Source organism: Rattus norvegicus, chromosome 10 (genome assembly GCF_021556685.1).
Source record: "Rattus norvegicus strain SHRSP/BbbUtx chromosome 10, alternate assembly SHRSP_T2T, whole genome shotgun sequence".
NCBI lineage: Eukaryota > Metazoa > Chordata > Mammalia > Rodentia > Muridae > Rattus > Rattus norvegicus.
Window position 1 is genome coordinate 12,204,088 of NC_141543.1, and position 23,037 is coordinate 12,227,124.

Consider the following 23,037-nt stretch of genomic DNA (forward strand, 5'->3'; position numbering starts at 1 on the left):
GGAATGAAGCCTACTTGATCATGATGGATGATTGTTTTGATATATTCTTGGATTCAGTTTGCGAGAATTTTATTGAGTATTTTTGCATTGATATTTATAAGGAAAATTGGTCTGAAGTTTTCTTTCTTTGTTGGGTCTTTGTGTGGTTTAGGTATAAGTGTAATTGTGGCTTCATAGAAGGAATTTAGTAAATCTTCCTGGTTGCTGCCCCCACAGAGAGCTCATAAGCAACACCTCACGAGCAAACTTGAACCTTGGGACCACAGGTAAGACAAACCTTCCTGCTCCAATCGACCTGCCTAGTGAACTCAGGACACAGGCCCACAGGAACAGCTGAAGACCTGTAGGTAGGAAAAACTACACTCCCGAAAGCAGAACACTCTGTTCCCGTAACTGGCAGAAAGAAAACAGAAAAACAGGTCTACAGCACCCCTGACACACAGGCTTATAGGACAGTCTAGCCACTGTCAGCAATAGCAGAACAAAGTAACACTAGAGATAATCTGATGGCGAGAGGCAATCACAGGAACCTAAGCAACAGAAACCAAGACTACATGGCATCATCGGAGCCCAATTCTCCCGCCAAAGCATACACGGAATATCCAAACACACCAGAAAAGCAAGATCTAGTTTCAAAATCATACTTGATCATGATGCTGGAGGACTTCAAGAAAGACATGAAGAACTCCCTTAGAGAAACACAGGAAAACATAAATAAACAAGTAGAAGCCTACAGAGAGGAATCACAAAAATCCCTGAAAGAATTCCAGGAAAACACAATCAAACAGTTGAAGGAATTAAAAATGGAAATAGAAGCAATCAAGAAAGAACACATGGAAACAACCCTGGATATAGAAAACCAAAAGAAGAGACAAGGAGCCGTAGATACAAGCTTCACCAACAGAATACAAGAGATAGAAGAGAGAATCTCAGGAGCAGAAGATGTCATAGAAATCATCGACTGAACAGTCAAAGATAATGTAAACCAGAAAAAGCTACTGGACCAAAACATACAGGAAATCCAGGACTGAATGAGAAGATCAAACCTAAGAGAGTTCAAACTTCAAAGAGAGTGAAGACTCCCAGCTCAAAGGAGCAGTAAATATCTTCAACAAAATCATAGAAGAGAACTTCCCTAACCTAAAGAAAGAGATACCCATAAGCATACAAGAAGCCTACAGAACTCCAAATAGATTGGACCAGAAAAGAAACTCCTCCTGTCACATAATAGTCAAAACACCAAATGCACAAAATAAAGACAGAATATTAAAAGCAGTAAGCGAAAAAGGTCAAGTAACATATAAAGGCAGACCTATGAGAATCACACCAGACTTTGCGCCAGAGACTACGAAAGCCAGAAGATCCTGGACAGATGTCATACAGACCCTAAGAGAACACAAATGCCAGCCCAGGTTACTGTATCCTGCAAAACTCTCAATTAACATAGATGGAGAAACCAAGATATTCCATGACAAAACCAAATTTACACAATATCTTTCTACAAATCCAGCACTACAAAGGATAATAAATGGTAAAGCCCAATATAAGGAGGCGAGCTATACCCTAGAAGAAGCAAAAAACTACTGGTCTTGGCAACAAAACAAAGAGAAGAAAAGCACACAAACATAACCTCATATCCAAATATGAATATAACAGGAAGCAAGAATCACTATTCCTTAATATCTCTCAACATCAATGGCCTCAACTCCCCAATAAAAAGACATAGATTAACAAACTGGATACGCAACGAGGACCCTGCATTCTGCTGCCTACAGGAAACACACCTCAGAGACAAAGACAGACACTACCTCAGAGTGAAAGGCTGGAAAACAACTTTTCAAGAAAATGGTCAGAAGAAGCAAGCTGGAGTAGCCATTGTAATATCAAATAAAATCAATTTTCAACTAAAAGTCATCAAAAAAGATAAGGAAGGACACTTCATATTCATCAAAGGAAAAATCCACCAAGATGAACTCTCAATCCTAAATATCTATGCCCCAAATACAAGGGCACCTACATACGTAAAAGAAGCTTTACTAAAGCTCAAAACACACATTGCACCTCACACAATAATAGTGGGAGATTTCAACACCCCACTCTCATCAATGGACAGATCATGGAAACAGAAATTAAACTGATGTAGACAGACTAAGAGAAGTCATGAACCAAATGGACTTAACAGATATTTATAGAACATTCTATCCTAAAGCAAAAGGATATGCCTTCTTCTCAGCTCCTCATAGTACTTTCTCCAAAATTGACCATATAATTGGTCAAAAAATGGGCCTCAACAGGTACAGAAAGATAGAAATAATCCCATGCATGCTATCGGACCATCACGGCCTAAAACTCGTCTTCAATAACAAGAAGGGAAGAATGCCCACATATACGTGGAAATTGAACAATGCTCTACTCAACGATAACCTGGTCAAGGAAGAAATAAAGAAAGAAATTGAAGACTTTTTAGAATTTAATGAAAATGAAGGTACAACCTACCCAAACTTATGGGACACAATGAAAGCTGTGCTAAGAGGAAAACTCATAGTTCTGAGTGCCTGCAGAAAGAAACAGGAAAGAGCATATGTCACCAGCTTGACAGCACACCTAAAAGCTCTAGAACAAAAAGAAGCAAATACACCCAGGAGGAGTAGAAGGCAGGAAATAATCAAACTCAGAGCTGAAATCAACCAAGTAGAAACAAAAAGGACCATAGAAAGAATCAACAGAACCAAAAGTTGGTTCTTTGAGAAAATCAACAAGATAGATAAACCCTTAGCCAGACTAACGAGAGGACACAGAGAGTGTGTCCAAATTAACAAAATCAGAAATGAAAAGGGAGACATAACTACAGATTCAGAGGAAATTCAAAAAATCATCAGATCTTACTATAAAAGCCTATATTCAACAAAACTTGAAAATCTGAAGGAAATGGACAATTTCCTAGACAGATACCAGGTACCGAAGTTAAATCAGGAACAGATAAACCAGTTAAACAACCCGATAACTCCTAAGGAAATAGAAGCAGTTATTAAAGGTCTCCCAACCAAAAAGAGCCCAGGTCCAGACAGGTTTAGTGCAGAATTCTAGCAGACCTTCATAGAAGACCTCATACCAATATTATCCAAACTATTCCACAAAATTGAAACAGATGGAGCACTACCGAATTCCTTCTATGAAGCCACAATTACTCTTATACCTAAACCACACAAAGACCCAAAAAAGAAAGAGAACTTCAGACCAATTTCCCTTATGAATATCGACGCAAAAATACTCAATAAAATTCTGGCAAACCGAATCCAAGACCACATCAAAGCAATCATCCACCATGATCAAGTAGGCTTCATCCCAGGCATGCAGGGATGGTTTAATATACGGAAAACCATCAACGTGTTCCATTATATAAACAAACTGAAAGAACAAAACCACATGATCATTTCATTAGATGCTGAGAAAGCATTTGACCAAATTCAACACCCCTTCATGATAAAAGTCCTGGAAAGAATAGGAATTCAAGGCCTATACCTAAACATAGTAAAAGCCATATACAGCAAACCAGTTGCTAACATTAAACTAAATGGAGAGAAACTTGAAGCAATCCCATTAAAATCAGGGACTAGACAAGGCTACCCACTCTCTCCCTACTTATTCAATATAGTTCTTGACGTTCTAGCCAGAGCAATCAGACAACAAAAGGAGGTCAAGGGGATACAGATCGGAAAAGAAGAAGTAAAAATATCACTATTTGCTGATGATATGATAGTATATTTAAGTGATCCCAAAAGTTCCACCAGAGAACTACTAAAGCTGATAAACACCTTCAGCAAAGTGGCTGGGTATAAAATTAACTCAAATAAATCAGTAGCCTTCCTCTACACAAAAGAGAAACAAGCCGAGAAAGAAATTAGGGAAACGACACCCTTCATAATAGACCCAAATAATATAAAGTACCTCGGTGTGACTTTAACCAAGCAAGTAAAAGATTTGTACAATAAGAACTTCAAGACTCTGAAGAAAGAAATTGAAGAAGACCTCAGAAGATGGAAAGATCTCCCATGCTCATGGATTGGCAGGATTAATATAGTAAAAATGGCCATTTACCAAAAGCGATCTACAGATTCAATGCGATCCCCATCAAAATACCAATCCAATTCTTCAAAGAGTTAGACAGAACAATTTGCAAACTCATCCGGAATAACAAAAAACCCAGGAGAGCTAAAACTATCCTCAACAATAAAAGGACTTCAGGGGGAATTACTATCCCTGAACTCAAGCAGTATTACAGAACAATAGTAATAAAAGCTGCATGGTATTGGTACAGAGACAGACAGATAGACCAATGGAACAGAATTGAAGACCCAGAAATGAACCCACACACCCATGGGTACTTGATTTTTGACAAAGGAGCCAAAACCATCCAATGGAAAAAAGATAGCATTTTCAGAAAATGGTGCTGGTTCAACTGGAGGTCAACATGTAGAAGAATGCAGATCGATCCATCCTTATCACCCTGTACAAAGCTTAAGTCTAAGTGGATCAAGGACCTCCACATCAAACCAGACACACTCAAACTAATAGAAGAAAAAGTAGGGCAGCATCTCGAACACATGGGCACTGGAAAAAATTTCCTGAACAAAACACCAATGGCTTATCCTCTAAGATCAAGAATCGACAAATGGGATCTCATAAAACTGCAAAGCTTCTGTAAGGCAAAGGACACTGTGGTTAGGACAAAACGGCAACCAACAGATTGGGAAAAGATCTTTACCAATCCTACAACAGATAGAGGCCTTATATCCAAAATATACAAAGAACTCAAGAAGTTAGACCACAGGGAGACAAATAACCCTATTAAAAATGGGGTTCAGTAGGGCTGGGGATTTAGCTCAGTGGTAGAGCGCTTACCTAGGAAGAGCAAGGTCCTGGGTTCGGGTCCCAGCTCCAAAAAAAAGAACCAAAAAAAATGGGGTTCAGAGCTAAACAAAGAATTCACAGCTGAGGAATGCCGAATGGCTGAGAAACACCTAAAGAAATGTTCAACATCTTTAGTCATAAGGGAAATGCAAATCAAAACAACCCTGAGATTTCACCTCACACCAGTGAGAATGGCTAAGTTCAAAAACTCAGGTGACAGCAAATGCTGGCAAGGATGTGGAGAAAGAGGAACACTCCTCCATTGTTGGTGGGATTGCAGACTGGTACAACCATTCTGGAAATCAGTCTGGACGTTCCTCAGAAAATTGGACATTGAACTGCCTGAGGATCCAGCTATACCTCTCTTGGGCATATACCCAAAAGATGCCCCAACATATAAAAAAGACACGTGCTCCACAATGTTCATAGCAGCCTTATTTATAATAGCCAGAAGCTGGAAAGAACCCAGATGCCCTTCAACAGAGGAATGGATACAGAAAATGTGGTACATCTACACAATGGAATATTACTCAGCTATCAAAAACAATGACTTTATGAAATTCATAGGCAAATGGTTGGAACTGGAAAATATCATCCTGAGTGAGGTAACCCAATCACAGAAAAACACACATGGTATGCACTCATTGATAAGTGACTATTAGCCCAAATGCTTGAATTACCCTGGATGCCTAGAACAAAGGAAACTCAAGACGGATGATCAAAATGTGAATGCTTCACTCCTTCTTTAAAAGGGGAACAAGAATATCCTTGGCAGGGAATAGAGAGGCAAAGATTAAAACAGAGACAGAAGGAACACCCATTCAGAGCCTGCCCCACATGTGGCCCATACATATACAGCCACCAAAGTAGACAAGATAGATGAAGCAAAGAAGTGCAGGCCAACAGGAACCGGATGTCGATCTCTCCTGAGAGACACAGCCAGAATACAGCAAATACATAGACGAATGCCAGCAGCAAACCACTGAACTGAGAACAGGACCCCTGTTGAAGGAATCAGAGAAAAAACTGGAAAGCTTGAAGGGACTCGAGATCCCATATGAACAACAATGCCAAGCAACCAGAGCTTCCAGGGACTAAGCCACTACCTAAAGACTATACATGGACTGACCCTGGACTCTGACCTCATAGGTAGCATTGAATATCCTAGTAAGAGCACCAGTGGAAGGGGAAGCCCTGGATCCTGCTAAGACTGAACCCCCAGTGAACGTGATTGTTGGGGGGAGGGTGGCAATGGGGGGAGGATGGGGAGGGGAACACCCATAAAAGAAGGGGAGGGGGGGTTAGGGGGATGTTGGCCCATAACCCAGGAAAGGGTATAACACTTGAAATGTAAATAAGAAATACTCAAGTTAATAAAAAAAAAGGAATTTAGTAGTCTTCCTTCTATTTCTATTTTGTGGAACAGTTTGGAGAGTATAGATATTAAGTCTTCTATGAAAGTCTGATAGAATTCTCCACTAGCACATCTGGTCCTGAGCTTTTCTTGGTTGAGAGACTTTTAATAACTGCTTCTATTTATTTAGGAGTTATGGGACTATTTAGATGGTTTATATGATCCTGATTTAACTTTTGTACCTGGTGTCTGTCTAGAAAATTTTCTGTTTCATCCAGATTTTCCAGTTTTGTTGAATATAGGCTTTTGTAGTAGGATCTGATGGTTTTTTTTTTTTTTTTAATTTCCTCAGTTCTGTTCTTATGCCTCCCTTTTCATTTCTGATTTGTTAATTTGAATACTCTCTCTGTGCCTTCTGGTTAGTCTGGCTAAGGTTTTAACTATCCTGTTGATTTTCTCAAAGAACCACCTCCTGGTTTTGTTGATTCTTTGTATAGCTCTTTTTGTTTCTACTTGGTTGATTTCAGCCCTGAGTTTGATTATTCCTGCCATCTACTCTTGGGTGTACTTGCTTCTTTTTGTTCTAGAGTTTTCAGGCGTGCTGTTAAGCTGTTAGTGTATGCTCTCTCCAGTTTCTTTTTGGAGGCACTCAGAGCTATGCGTTTTTCTCTTAGCACTGCTTTCATTGTGTTCCATAAGTTTGGGTATGTTGGGCCTTCATTTTCATTAAATTCTAAAAAGTCTTTAATTTCTTTATTTCTTCTTTGACCAAGTTATCATTGAGTAGAGAACTGTTCAACTTTCATGTGTATGTGGGCTTTCTGTTGTTTTTGTTGTTAATGAAGACCAGTCTTATTCCGTGGTGATCTGATAGGATGCACGGGATTATTTCAGTCTTCTTGTATCTGTTGAGGCCTGATTTGTGGCCAATTATATGGTCAATTTTGGAGAGGGTACCATGAGGTGCTGAGAAGGTATATTCTTTTGTTTTAGGATGAAATATTCTATAGATATCGGTTAAATTCATTTGGTTCATAACGTCTGTTCGTTTCTCTATGTTTGTTTAGTTTCTGTTTCTGTGATCTGCTCATTGCTGAGAGTTGGGTGTTGAAGTCTATTATTGTGTGAGGTGCAATGTGTACTTTGAGCTTTAGTAAGGTTTCTTTTATGAATGGAGGTGCCCTTGCATTTGGAGCAGATATTCAGGATTAAGAGTTCATCTTGGTGGATTTTTCCTTTGATGAATATGAAGTGTCCTTCCTTATCTTTTTTGACAACTTTTGGTTGAAAGTAAATTTTGTTCAATATTAGAATGGCTACTCCAGCCTCTTTCTTTGGACCATTTGCTTGGAAAATTGTTTTCCAGCCTTTTACTCTGAGGTAGTAACTGTCTTTGTTACTGATGTGTGTTTCCTGTATGCAGCAAAATGCTGGGTCCTCTTTACATATCCAGTTTGTTAGTCAATGTCTTTTTATTAGGGAAATGAGTCCATTGTTATTAAGAGATATCAAGGAATAATGATTTTTGTTTCCTCTTATTTTTGTTGTTAGAGGCAGAATTAAGTTTGTGTGGCTATCTTCTTTTGTATTTGTTGCAAGAAGATTACTTTCCTGCTTTTTCTAGGGTTTAGTTTTCCTCCTTGTGTTGGAATTTTCCATCTATTACCCTTTGTAGGGCTGGATTTGTAGAAAGATATTGTGTAAATTTAGTTTTGTCATGGAATATCTTGGTTTTTCCATCTATGCTAATTGAGAGTTTTGCTGGATACAGTAGCCTGGGCTGGCATTTGTGTTCTCTTAGGGTCTGTATGACATCTGCCCAGGATCTTCTGGCTGTCATAGTCTCTGGTGAGAAGTTTGGTGTGATTCTCATAGGTCTGCCTTTATGTTACTTGACCTTTTCCCCTACTGCTTTTAGTATTCTTATTTTGTTTTGTGCATTTGGTGTTTTGACTATTATATGATAGGAGGAATTCCTTTTCTGATCCAATCTATTTGAAGTTCTGTAGGCTTCTTGTATGTTTATGGGCTTATTTTCCTTTAGGTTAGGTAAGTTTTCTTCTATAATTTTGTTGAGGATATTGGCCCTTTAAGTTGGGAATCTTCACTCTCTTCTATACCTATTATTCATAGGTTTGATCTTTTCATTGTGTCCTGGATTTCCTGGATGCTTTGTGGTTTGCATTTTACATTTTCTTTGATGGTTGCATCAATATTTTTATGGTATTTTCTGCCCCTGAAATTCTCTCGTCTATCTCTTGTATTTGGTTGGCGATGCTTGCATCTATGACTCCTGATCTCCTTCCTAGGTTTTCTATCTCTGGGGCTGTCTCCCTTTGTGCTTGCTTTATTATTTATATTTCCATTTTTAGATCCTGGATGGTTTCGTTCAATTCCTTCACCTGTTTGGTTGTGTTTTCCTGTAATCCTTTAAGGGATTTTGTGTTCCCTCTTTAAGGGCTTCTACTTGTTTTCCTTTGTTGTCCTGTATTTCTTTAGGGACTTACTTATGTCCTACTTGAAGTCCTCTATCATCATCATGAGATGTGATTTTAAATCCAAATCTTGCCTTCTGGTGTGTTGGGGTATCCAGTATTTGCTTTGGTGGGAGAACTGGGCTCTGATGATGCCAAGTAGCCTAGGTTTCTGTTGCTTAGGTTCCTGTGTTTGCCTCTTGCCATCTGATTGTCTCCAGTATTAGCTGGACTTGCTGTCTCTGACAGTGGCTTGACCTTCCTGTAAGCCTATGTGTCAGCACTCCTAGAGACCAGCTTTCTCCCAGCATGATCCAGGTGCAGAGAGCTGTTTCAGAGGGTCAGCTCCGGGCACAGGCAGAAACTGGAAGGATCCTATCCCAGACTGCTCCTCGGTTCTTGTGTCCAGAAGGCTCTAGGTGGTTCCTCTTGGGCCAGGAATGTGAGCAGAAGTGGTGGTCTCCCCTGAGCTCTCAGGATTATCTGCACTTCTGAGAGTCCAGCTCTGTCCCCCACAGGATTTAGGTACAGAGATCTGTATGCCCGGATTAGCTCTGGGCACAGGCAGAAACTGAAAGGATCCTGTCCCAGTGACCATGGTAATTCTTATTATAAAGGAAAATATTTCATTGGGGCTGACTTACTGTTTCAGAAGTTCAGTCCATTATCCTCATGATGGGAAACATGGATGTCTATAGGCAGACATGTTGCTGGAGAAGTTGCTGAGAGTTCTATATCTTGATCCATCTGCAGGCAGCAAGGAGAGACAGTGACACAATAGCCAGACTTCAGCTTATAATACCTCAAAGCCTGCCCCCAATGACACACCTCATTCAACAAGGACACACCTCCTAATAGTGCCATTCCCTATGGCCAAGCATTCATGCACATAAGTGTTTGGAGGTCATTTCTAAATAAACTACCACATTCCACTTCATTGCCCTCATAGGCTTGTAGCCGTACCACATTTTAGAAATGCATTCAGTCCAACTTCAAAAGAATCCATATTCTTTAGTAGTCTCAACCCTGTTTAAAAGTCTAAAGTTCAAAGTCTCTTCTGAGATTATATAATCTCTTAACTGTAATCTTCTGTAAAGTAAAAATGAAAAAGCAGATCATATATTTCCAACATACAGTGGTACAGGATATACATGACCATTCCAAAAGGGAGTAGAGTGAGAAATACTGAAAAAGCAAGACTAAAGACGACTGAGCAAACTCTAAACTATTTATCTCCGTGTCTGGTGTCAAAATGCTCTTCGGATCTCCAACTCTTTTCAGGTTTGTTGATTGCAACACACTTCTTTCTCTTCAACTGGCTCCACTTCATGTCAGCAGCTTTCCTCAATAGGTATCCCATGGCTCTGGCATCTCCAATATCTTGGGGTCACTAAGTCAATCCAGGCTTCACCTTCTCAGCTTCACACAATGGTTTCTCTGGGTCTCCATAAAAGGATACCCCTAACATATGCTTGGGCTCACTAGCTTTCCTCAGTTGTGAAGAGAGATCCCATAACTCTTTTCTTCTATCCTTGAGTCTAAAGCCAGAACCATGTGGCTGAAACTGTCAAGTTCTGCTGCTTGCCCAGGATGGAACATGGGCCCCTTGTTCAATTACATCATCACCAGCTTTCAGTTTTTGATGGTTTCTTACACTGTATAAGCTTAGGTACTCTGGAACTTGCTCTGTAGACCCTCAACTGAAGCCTTGCTCTGTAGGCTCTGTGGGCCTTGAACTCAGAGATCTGCTTGCCTCTGTCACCTGAGTGCTGGGATTAAAGATGTACACCACCATACCTGGACCAAAGCTTTTCATAAGTTGTAAGCTTAGTTGAGAAGGGTCTTTCCCTGAGGTCATCACTCCCCTTTTTCCATTTCTTAATCTGTTTTTCTACTTGAACACAGGACTTAACTCTGTTCTACTTTTTGGTATCCCTTTTCTCTTCAATCTGTATCTTTTGTGTTTTTACTTGTTCAACTTGCTCCTTTTCATTATAAATCTTCATAAGGCCAAACACAAATAACCACACAACAGAGTCAATACTAGGCTGTTTTGAAATTTCCTCTGCTAACAGAATTATTCCAAAACTCTTCACTTAAGCCTAAGACAGACTTTTTACACAGGAGCAAAAAGCAGTTACATTCTTTATCAAAATATCATGAAAATAGTCTCTAGGCAACATACTCAGATCCTTCTCTGAAACCATTTGAGTCAGGCCCCCACAGTTCAATCACCTTCAGCATTAATGTCTTCCATATTTCTACTAGGAAGTCCCATTAAGTCCCATTTAAAGCATCCATGGCTTTCCTAATCCAGAATTCCAAAATTCACATTGCTCCAAACAAAAACATGGTCAGGTCTATCACTGCAACCAATACCCCACTCCTGGTACTGGGCCAAGCATTCACACACATGAGTCTATAGGGCCATTCCTATTCAAACCACTAAATCCTTCCTCCTTAGGTTCCCCACCTCCTCCATCCCTTCTACCTTCTTTCTTCCCTCCATTCCTCCTCAATTTCTCCTCAAAAAAAGAACACGCCTCCCAGGGATATCAACCAAAGGTGGGGTATCAGGTTGCAATTAGATTAGGCACTACCCCTCATATTAAAGCTGCATGAGGTGACCGACCAAGAAGGAGGACAATGGTTGCAAAAGTAGACAAAAACACCATAAACAGTCCTTACTCCCACTATTAGGAGTCCTACCAAAACATCAAGGTTCACTACTATAACATATAAATAAAGAGGACATAGTTTAGACCTAGGTAGGCTCCCTAATTCAGTATCAGTGGGGTTTTTGCCTACTATGTAGTAGAGTAGTTGCCTACAATGTTCCATGGCCAGCATTTCAACAAAAGAAATAGAATTTGTCTTTTCAAGTTAAATATGTATTTTTAAGGTAGTATTAATTTTTGAGAATCTCAACATATACACCATATATTTGATCATATTGACGCCCTCTCCAGCCCTATGCCCTCAACTCTGTCCTCTTTTTCTTTATAGCCCATTAATTCAAATTTATACTACCAATATAAACCTGTATCAGGCATGTGCTGAAGCACTGTCAACCAAGCATGTGTCACACCCATAAATTAAACTGTCTCCCTCTTCCCCAGAAGCCATCAACTGCCAGTAGCTCCTCAGTTAGGAGTGGGGGCTCATGGGCTCCTTCCCCACACAAACTGGGGTGCTGACAGGCTTGAACTGATGCAGGTAGCCACAGCTGCTGTGCGTTCATGAATGTTTTGGTCCTGTTATAACCTTCACCTCTCAGTCTTCCTATCCCACCTCTCACTCTTCCTATCCCTGGGCCTTGGAGGGCGGAGATAGGTGCCATCTCAGTGGCTGAACAATGCAGATTCTTATTCTTTGCCCTTTGACTAGTAGTGAGCTACAGAGTTAATCACCTTCCACTGCACAAAGAAAGTTCCTGGCTGAGGCCTTTCAGATGTAATCTAGGCATGCAAATGTTGTGGTTTGCCCTGGAGTTATCTGTATTTTGATGCTAATTCCACTGCCCCAAGGATAGTTGCCTAGTCAGTACCCAGGAATCAGGTGACTTCACCAGAAACTTCTCCCCATTGAATTTGTAAAACACAGGTGAGGGGCAGGTACAGGATAGAAGGAGGCCTGTCATTAGAGGAAAAGGAAGGATGGGCAGGAGAGAAGTTTGAAGGAAGGGAGGAGACTGGAACAGAAAGGAGGAAGAGACAGGAGGAGAAGGAGAGAAGCCGTGGCCTGACAATATGGCAGGTCATGTTAAGATTCCACACTGTAGGGGTTGGGGATTTAGCTCAGCAGTAGAGTGCTTGCCTAGCATGCGCAAGGCCCTGGGTTCGGTCCCCAGCTCCGAAAAAAAGAAAAAAAAAAGATTCCACACTGTACCTTTATAGGTTGTTACAAATGTTCTTAAGGGATGGATGGTACTTGGTTTTGTATATTTAGGTGGGCAATTATATCTTACCAATTGAGTCAAAGATTATTGTGTTGTGTGTTCTTTTATGTGACGGTTTGAGTGTAGGAAAGTATGTATCGGCAAGAGACACTGGGCCACCACGGAGTTGGGATGCGTTTCCAAGATGTCTAGCAGATATCTTGAGGCACTGCGGTGCGGACCTAAGGTAAAAGACAACTATACTTTTTTTATTTTTATATTTTTACAACAACATGCAAAGACACCTCCAAATAGGTATGGTTCTAACTTGCTCTTTGGTAAATTAGAAAAACAATATAGGCATATTGAAGAAAGCATTAATGACAAGGAATATATAAAGATATAAACACCAAGAGTAATCCTTCCAGTTTATTATGGTTTGAATGCTATTGTCACCGTATAGCATGTGTCTCTTTTACATAGCTCATAAGCTGCAGAGCTCAGCCAGCCTTGCCTGCTTCACAAAAAGGATCCAAAGCATTATTTTAACTAGCTGAATAGTATTGTCATATGGTTATACCATAATCACCTTTTTATTCTCCTATTGAACGTGTAGATTATTGCCAGAGTCTCATTATAACAAATAATGCCTTCTTGAGATTCCTTGTATATGTCTAATTTGTTCTCAGTGTGACTATTTCCTTGGGATAAATTTCTGAAGTGGAATTACTGCATCTATAGGAGAAGAATATTTCTTAATCTAGGAAAATACATTTCGAGCAGCTTTCTGGAAAGTTTGAAAAGTTACTGCCCTCTGGAGGTTACACTAGTATCTCAAATGGCGTTCTCTTATTTCCCCTTTCTTTTAATTTGAACCATTCAGAAATAAGGAAAGTTCTGAGAAATTAAAAAGGCAAAGGCGTTGTCAGTCTCCAGACAGAGAAAGCCCAGCTGGCATGTGTCCGTGTTCTTTGAAGACCAAGTCACCCGAAAGGGTTTTTAGAGGTTTCTTTGGCCCTTGTTCAAACTTCCAGAATTAAACTTTCTTTTTAATCACGTAGTTTCTCCCAATCCTGAAGGACACTTTCAGCTTCAGATAGGTTCTTTTGAATGAGGTGCCTACCCAAGTACAGGGTGGCCAGTCACTGATGACCGTGGGCTGAGCAGAGGGACATTCCCGTCTTCCAAACAGATTATGAAAAGAATCAAAATCCTTCTAGTTCCCAAAATGAGTGAGCAGTCGTCACTGATCTTAATTCCCGACAGATGCTTTTACCTCTCTGTCCATTTCCAAACTCAGTTTCTTACTCTGGCTCTCACTGTCCCAAGAGTTCTCAGAGATGAACTGAATGGTGCGTAGGGCAGAGAGGCATGCTTCAGTGACTCAGTCTGAGAGGAACCAGGCTCTAAGTAATGAACCAATCTAGGTATGCACCAACAGAGGAAGGGATAAAGAAAGCGGGTACACACATAGGCAATGAAACTTCACCCATAAACAAGAATGAAGGCAAATGATAAATCATGCCCACACAAGCGAAGTGAGCCAATTCAAACCAGATTAGATTCCATTGAATGCAGGTTTATTGGGAAGTTGGTCTCGGGTGAGCGAGTTCATCGGCTTCTAGGACCAAGGTCAGGGAAGTCACCATGGGGAGGAGGGCAGAGAAAGGGGAGCATGGGGGAGAGTGGGGAAGAGAGGGGGAGAGAGAGAGAGAGAGAGAGAGAGAGAGAGAGAGAGAGAGAGAGAGAGAGAGAGAGAAACCTAATGAAAGGGAGCTCTGGGGGACGGGCAGCCCCGTCCCTGGGCTGGAACGTTCAAGGTTGGGGGCAGGGTATGCCAGATGGGGACTGAGGGATGCTGGGAGAACTTGGAAGCCAGGTCTGCTTAGATCTGAACTTCGGTCTCTTGTCCCAGGGTCTGAAACCAAACACTCTAACGTTTTATTGATAATAAATGAATAAGGAGAGACATAATCATCTATGACTACCCCTGCTGACACTGAGGCACCGCTATGGGGTGGGGCGAAATCTGCAATGTTGGTCAAGTCCTGGAAGGGCTGGTGGTTTCACTGCTCTCCAAGTGGTGGGACATCTGAGGGTGGTAGTATGCAGGCCCAGGTGAAGCAGTCTGTTCGTCTAGACCGAGGCACCCGTGGGTAACTCAGACTTCAAGGAAACATCTGGATGTTAGGGGTAGAAGGTAAAGTTAAAGGAGTTTAGGGAGAAAACTTTTTTTCTTGGGTATATATTTGAAACTCTTAGGCCCATGGTCTTAGGAGCTGAAGGAGGGGTTTGGTCCCAGGTCCAAGGAAAGGAGGATAGATGCCACCCTCAGGAACAGGCAGGGAGGGAGAGAAACAGGCAGCCAATTGACAGTACTCATCTGTAGTCCCTGTGAATGTGGGAGGCAAATTTAAGTGGATTCCCTGAAGCTTACAAGAATTAAGTTTACAAAAAGATTATCACTTTCCTACCACCATCTAAATTTTTCACATCCTCTAACCTTCATAACTTCCATTACCAAACACCTAAACCCTCCAACATTTTCTCAGAAGCTTTCATATCCTCAGATATAAACGTTAAACCTTACACCTTTTCCTATCCAAATTGTTCATCATGAGACACAGGTGGTGGATCACTGGGATCAGTCATTACAGACTGAGCTCTTTTATCTAAAGGAACTGAAAAATTCCCTTCTTTCACTTGCTTAGTATTCAAACTCTCCAGAGACCTCAGAAGGATATACTGTAATCTAAATGGCCTATGTGTCCATTAAAATGACAGACTTACCCATTCGGGACCATCTGATAGCTATTTCTCTGCTGCCGGTGAAATGAGTCAATTCAAGCTACATTAGAAAATATTAAATGCAGGTTTACTGGGAAGCTGCTTTAAAGCAGGTAAGTTCAATGACTCCAAGGGAGGAGGCCAGGAAGTCCACATGGGAAGAAAGAGAGAAGAGGGGGCAGAAAGAGAAAGATCACTGTGCACTTGGAGAGAGGAAAGAGGGAGCGTGAGAGAGGTAAGAGGAAGAGAAAGAGAGCGAGCCTAAAATGTCTAGATTATATAGGCAAAAGCCTCTCAGGGGAAGGGCAGCCCAGCCTCTGGGTTCAGGGTTGGAGGCAAGGTATGCCAGGTTGGGACTGAGGGATGCTGGGAGAACCTGGAATCGAGGTCTGCTTTGATATGTAAAATATGCCTCTTAGTCCCTTGTCCCGGGGTCTGAAATCAAACAGTAAATCATTTGTAAGAAAATCGGACAACTGGAGAGAATTAGCTCACAGAGAGCTAAGTAAGCCAATCTCTGACAAATATTCTTCATTTTTTTCTGATTTTGGGGCCCCAGATCTTATATAAATCATAGTAGTATTTATGAAGTGAAAGTAAAAATGGAGTTATCTGGGGAAACAAAGGGACATGTGGAAAAAGGAAAACTGGGATGGATGGGGTGGAAGGAAATTCCTCAACGTTCATTATAGTCCTATATGACAAAATAAGATTAAATTAGCAATTGAAAGGACAGTATAAACCCCCTTTGTCTGTCTCCATTTTAAGGGCAGGTCTGATTTCAAAAAGGCACCAGCTTCAAGAATAGACCATAAATCCCAGAAACTAAGTCATAAGGCACCAGCTCCAGGAACAGACCATAAAATCCAGAACAAGATCATAAAGCCCCCTCCCAAAGAACAGCCTGGGGATAAGCACAAAAATAGGGAAATATCTTATCTCGGGATGGACCATCTACAATGGGCAGCCCTATTTCATCACATGGTTGAATGCTCATGACATAGGAATGTAGACCACTGATCACCTGTGACTCCCCCAGCACCCACCAATGAAATTTTACATTACCTAATCCTTCAAGAGAGTTCCCCCTGTTCCCTATAAAGTAGTCTGCTTGCTTTTTTCTGGGGTCCCTATTTTAGAGAATGGTTGACCCCCGAATGCTGGCTGTTTCTGCGGAATGCTCTTTGTCTTTGGACTCTATCTGAGTCTGGGGTCTTCCTTTCACCATTTTCAGACCCTTACACAATCTCACTTAGAAAGAATATTCTCAACTGGAAATCTGTGCTTTTCCTACTCAGTTCTCTTTCTATCTGAGCTACCCTGGCATTACTCTACTTATTCAAGCCTTTGAAGGACATCTCAGCCTGGCTTCTCCATCAGCCCCCAGAGAACACAGAGTGCGTGAGGACCTGGACCTAATAAGGCAGGCTATGGCCAAACCTAGAATCCGTGCATTCTCCTGTGTCCCCAGCCTCCCAGTAAGCTGAAGGGGGGCACATGACCAGTGGTGACTAATAAGATGGTAGGCTGAGGCATGTGAGAGTCTGGCTGTCGTAGCCCTCCTTTCCTCTATCACAGGGACATGCTGGTGCCCCTTATTCGGTGAGTTAGACATCGTACGTGATTGTTTTAAGCTATTGAAGTCTCTGAGTTTTTCTGACACAGCAATTCGCGTTGCCTTCCGTCACTGTTGAAGAATAAACTAAATTGTCTAGACATGTCACTTACAAACAAAATCTGAGACCTCTTTATTGACTCCTAAATCTTAATCTTAAGGTGTGTGGGGTTTATCCTAGTTGATGGCTTGAGCTAACATTACAGTGTCTGCTTGGGTAACTGACAGGAGTCAGCACTTAGGAGCTACAGTGGGTAGAGGTGGGGATTATTGGGTCTTTGTTGGGATGACAGAATATCAAATGGTTCTGTGGCTGTGCCCTGTGTTCTCAATTGCTAATTGTTGTGCTGGCAGCACCCGGGGCTGGCAGGATATGTAAATGTTGGTTACTTCCTCACCTGCCCAAAAAAAGGATTCTCTGAGATTCCATGTTAAAAAGCAAGCTGCCCTGGGGAGCTCCCAGAAGGTCACACTGCTCTCAATCTGGCCAAAAGGTAACGCCAAGATCTTCCTGTTGTTGATTGGCTCCGAATGAGTGAACTGGGGAAGTTCTTCCAGGATGCTAACAGCCTTTTTGATTCAGAAAGGAACGTGGCTTTTCCTTTTAAAGAGCTGGCTGCTTCGGCTGGGGCAGAAGGATGGTAAGATAGAAGCAGAGCAGTGACAATGCAGAGATCTCGGTGTCTTATAAACGGAGAGGACTCCTGAAAGTCCTGCAATATAGGTCTTGAGTTTCAAAGACTTGGTTTCAAATGTTATAGACTTATTGTGTTTTATAATGTTGTATAATTACAGTGGAAGGGAGCCCCTCAGCAGGCCCTGCAAAATGTTTCCCCAAGGAATCTCACCATGGGCAACAAACCTAAAATAAAGATTTTTTTCAGGGGAAAGGAGCAGGGCCTAGAAAGGGACAGCGGCAGAGATGGGGAGACGGAGAAGGAAGGAGAGAGAAAAGGGAGAGAGGAAGAAGCTGACCAGAAACACATGAGAACAGAGAGAGAAGGAAGATGGAAAGAGAAAAGGGGGGAGGGAGGAAGCGATGGACAGGAGAGGAAGAGAGAGAAGGAGAGGAGACAGAGAATGGGAGATAAGGGGGAGAGAGAATTGGAGTAACCTAGCAGTCCCTCTTAGACACCTGGCTCACAGCGGGCAAGCCACTAGGCTAGCTGTCGCTAGGTAGCTGTCGGTCTGAGCCTAGTGGAATTGTCTGTAAGCCAACACTAGAACTATCTACGTGACTGTCAGTTGATGTCTTCATGTAGAAGCTAGGACTAAAGCGCCTACCTCATCACAGACTTGAGGGCAAATGAGATTCTCCAGATGGAGCATTTGATACAGTGCTAGGAACTATAATACTTTCCAGAGAAGGAAACTGAGTCTCAGAGAGGCAAAGGGAAGTTTCTAGGTGACAGTGCATGATGGCAGAAAGTGGATAGGGAGGTAGCACCAAATGGATTCCACGGATGGCAGTGTTTACTCCAAACCTTCTACCTCTGCTTCTTTTCCTGACAGGTTCTGCGCATGCGAGAGAGCTGATGTTCATGCCCCACACTGTGGCACAGGGATTGTGCGAGCTGTTCACCTGCTCTCAAGCTGAGCGCGTCTCTGTACCTCTTTGAAGCCAAGGCGAAGGGCATGGGGAGTTGATAGGCTTTGTTGTCATTGAGGAGGCTCTGGAAATAATCAACACAGAGAGTCTGTTAGAGACCATTTGTGTCAGTGAATGAGAAGCTTCGGAAGTGCTCCTGGGACCCAGTCGAGACAACAGAAACTCAGCGCACAGACAGACAACTCTCTGCCAAGTGTGGCTTCTCCCACTTAGGCTTCATTTGTGTGAGCCCAAACAGGCTGGGGAAGAGAACAATGTTTCTGTAGGAAGTACAGGTGGCATTTCTCAGAGGAGGCCTTTGTTGGATGAGTCCTCATTGAATGTGAAGAGAGGGATGGTGATAAGCAAATGGTTTCTGGGGACAGCTGTGTGGCATGCAGATAAAGAGGTAGCCCTCCTGAACAGCTTCCTGACATCCTGCTACACTGTGAGAATGGTCTCTGTAGTCCTTCGGAGATGAAGTAGGAGAATGGGGTTTCTTCTCAGGATGCAGCCTCATGGGAAACGCTCTCAAAGCACCACTCACACCTCCAGCTTCGCTGGGTTCTTGCCCATCATGCCATGGCCATCACCACCATCGTGGGTACCATGTAAGGAGCAGGCACCTTGCACTGGGATTTCACATTCCGTATCAGGACAAAGAGCCCTCACCTGTCTTAAACACACAGAGTTTCTTCCCAAGCAATGCTGCGTATCCAGAACTTCCATAGCGTTTGCTTTATATCAGGGGTTATGGGTTATCTAGATACGATTCCCAGTATACGGAGGACATGTATGCATTCCAGGCAAATAGCTCATCATGTGTTGAGGACACACATTTAGTGCCCAGGAGATGGGATGTGTCTTGGAACCAAACTCCTACATATGCCAAGGTAGATTTGGATATGGCCACCAACCTTGGAATTTATGATCTTGGTGAATTAACATCAAACAGACCCATGCAGATACTGACTGTGAAGTGGGGATGCTGCAGACGACGGGAAGCACAGTACCCCATCATTTCATCACTTCCAGGAACACGCCATTCTCTCTGCCTGCAAAGCTGTCTGCTTAGCTTAACTCTTACGCGTCCTTAGCATCTTAATTACTTGGCAAATAACTTCCAAACTCCCCCCATTACATACCTCACAGTACAATGTCTGTTCTACCTGTAGAACTTAGCTCTAGTGTCATTTTATTCTGCACAGTAGTCACCATCTCCCTCGTCTCGCCACTGTCAGAGCAAGGAGGCTCCTTCAGGCACAGGTAGTTGCCAAAGCATCTCTGCTCAGCAGGGGCCCTGGAACCAGACAGACCTCAATAAACATGCGCAAATGAATTAAAATACCCACCAAATTACAGAGAAAGCCCAGAGAAGACAAAAGACTCCTCCCATGTTTGCACAGCCAGGAAGAAGCCACTTTGGGGCTCAAGTCTTCAAGATACTGCTGTCTCCCTCTCTTCTCCTGCCCTCCTCACCCGGTATGGCAAAAAAAAAAAAAAAAAAAAAAAAGCAGGAAGCTTTGAACAGGTCCCAAAAGATTCAAGTCAGAGGTGGGCAGCCTCAGACTCACAGTGAGGAGGCAGAGCTCTGAGAAAAGAAGAAAGCAGAGTTATTACCCGTGTGCTTTGAGAGGCGAGATGTTTTATGAGGTCACATCCTGGGGATCAAGGATTCTGACCTCCACATTGAGGAAAGTGTCCCACAGAACAATGATGCCTGTGAACTGCTTCTCTGGCCTTGGGGAGAGTGCAGAGTTGTAGGAGAGAGACTTTAAATGGGGTCACAAGGAGACATAGAAAATGGCATTCTCCTGAAAGCCAGGCCCTAACAGCCACACCTCCACTTCTAAGAAGAAAGGCTGTTATTCCATTCTGTAAAACCCATTTTACTTTCCTGATGCCTGCGAATACCATGCAAAACACAGTGGCTTGAAGGGAGGAAACCCCTAGGGCTGCTCTCAGATGTGATGCTTATGAACTGTGTGAACTTCTACAAGCTGTGAAACCTCTCTGTGGTCCACTTCCTTGGGGGCCACACGAGAAGAGTCATGCCTGCTAATCACAGTATTGGGGAATATCCAATGAGACTAAGAACTTTAATTCCTCTTTTTCGTGGTAATGAAGACCATCCTAGGCAAGTGTTTAGCACTGAACTATGTCTCTAGCCGGGAATGAAAAATGCCTTTCATTATGTATTTGTGGAAAGTACATTTTTTTGTAAATATGAGTGTCCACATGTGTGTATCTCAGAGTGTAGAAGGAGATCAGAGGTGACATGGAGGGCAGAGGGCAGAGCTCAGGTCTTGCTCCTCATCTTGCTCTTTGAGACAGGCTCTCTCTTGTCATCCCCCACTTTGTACACAAGGTGGTCTAGCCTTTGAGCTTCTGTCGACTGTCCGGTTTCTGCCTCCCATCTAACCCAAGGAGTGCTCAGATTTCAGGCATATCTCCAACAGATCCAGCCTCTAATGTGTTCTGGGGACCCAAATTCAGACCTCGTAGTCCTCGTCTACTGGACTATGTCCTCCGCATAAGACAAATACCCAGTAGAAATCCTTTCAGAAAACCCTGTGCAAATCTGAGTCTTCACTGTGGGAAACACAGCCATCAGTGCTAAGGTGTCTTTCAGGATACACACGAATGATGACAGCAGGATACAAAGAAAAGAGGAGACAAATCAAGAACAAGGGACTTGGGTGCCCCAAAGATTGATTCTCTTGCGTGCTTGCTGAATGTTCCCCAGTTGTTGTATATCATGGGATTGACATTTAGGAACAACTATTCCATATCACAGTGTGAATGAATTGGAAACTTGGCCATGAGACACTTTCCAGGACTTCTCAGTAAAGATGATTGATTGGTATCTCCAGACTCCTGGCTTGGGTTAGAGAAAAGCTAATTACTCAGATAAATTATGTGGTGGCCCATCATATCAGCTCTGCGGGACTGAGAAGCACTCAGGATATTAGTTGTTGGCTTACGGACAATTCTGCTGGGCTCCTCCCAACAAAGACCTAGCAACAGCTTGCGTCATCCCCCACAGCCATTATTACCTGCATCTCTGCCAGGGGCAGGTGGCCTGGGACATACAACACATATAAAAGACTCCACTTCTTTCTTTCTTTCTCTCTTTCTTTCTTTCTTTTCTTTTTCTTTCTTTCTTTTTTCTTTTTCTTCCTTCCTTCCTTCGTTCTTCTCCTCTTTCTCCTTCTTCTTTTCCTTCTTCTCCTCCTCCTCTCCCTCTCTCTACCCCCTTCTCTCTCTCTCATGCTCTCCCTCCCTTGTCAATCTTTTTCTTTCTGTGTTGCTATGTGTTCCCAGCCAGCTTCTCTTTCTCTCTTTCTGTCCTTCTATGCCTCCCTGCCTACCTCTATTTCTTTTCCAAGTTCTCACCACCCTTCTCCCACAATAAACATACTTTTTATCAGGTCTGTCACATGGCATGATTTCTCAGGGAGACAGCTTGACAGGGACCTGCCAGGTATTCCCCTACTCCCACGCCTGTCACCGCTGCCCTCTGAGTATGTCTGTAAGGGCATGTCTGAGAATTACATGAGAACATTCTCCCTAAATGGCTACCAGAGGACACAGTTTTGCCTTATACAAGAGCATCCACAACAAGTTCAGTCCAGACTGTCTGTGTAATTTTCATACCCAGATATGTGGTGAGTGCCCATGAATAGAGATTGTCAGGCAGAAGTTTGATCATTAGCAGGGACAGGAAAATGCTCAAGACAGGAATAAGTGCAGCCTGATAGATACAGTCAAGGGGAAAGGAGTTCTGATGCTGTTAGGTGCATAATTTGGAGGGGTGTGTGTGTGTGTGTGTGTGTGTGTGTGTGTGTGTGTGTGTGTGTGTGTCTAGTAATTCAGGTCAAGGAAGTAGGCTGCCAAGTGCATGATTATAAGAGGAGAGAGAGGAGTGCAGAACACAAAATAAAATGAGGGTCCCAGACTGCTAAATTGTCTGCTGTGCCTGTCTGCCACATGGCCTCATCAAAGATTTAATCCACGGAAGGGTTTAGATTGTGAACAGACTGTTGCAAGGCGCTGGCGCTGCAGAAAGTGAAGTCTCGCTGGAAGAAGGAAGTCAATGAGAATGTGACTGTGTCTTGCCTTGGCTCTTTCTTCTTGCTGCTCTCTGCTTCCTGTCCATCACGAACTAAACAGATCCGCTTCGCCATGACCTCACTGCCACAGCGAACGAAGCAGAAAGCAAACATAAACCTTTCTCCTTTAAATTGTTTCTGTCAGGAACTTTGCACCAGTGTCGAAAGTACAGTTGCTCCATGGGAGTGGTGGTGGGAAAAAGTCAATATTTAAGGACTGCTTCGTGCTCACCATAAGTCAGATACTGGTTAATATATAAAGACTGAAGGTCCTGAGCTCAGTCCTCAGCAGCACAGAAAAAGCCAAGCACGATGGGAT

At 42.6% G+C, this 23,037-nt stretch overlaps 1 long non-coding RNA gene across 1 annotated transcript in view; it reads right to left on the bottom strand.

Annotated features, from left to right (window-relative positions):
* LOC497861 (similar to 60S ribosomal protein L23a) overlaps positions 1-20,200 on the bottom strand; it is a 31,506-nt gene extending 11,306 nt beyond the window's left edge. The window contains exons 1-3 of the long non-coding RNA XR_015631139.1: positions 19,959-20,200; positions 18,601-18,691; positions 9,384-9,486 (exon numbers count right to left, since the gene is read on the bottom strand). This is a non-coding gene — a long non-coding RNA (similar to 60S ribosomal protein L23a). The remainder of the gene's footprint in view (positions 1-9,383; positions 9,487-18,600; positions 18,692-19,958) is intronic.
* Positions 20,201-23,037: the final 2,837 nt, after the last annotated feature.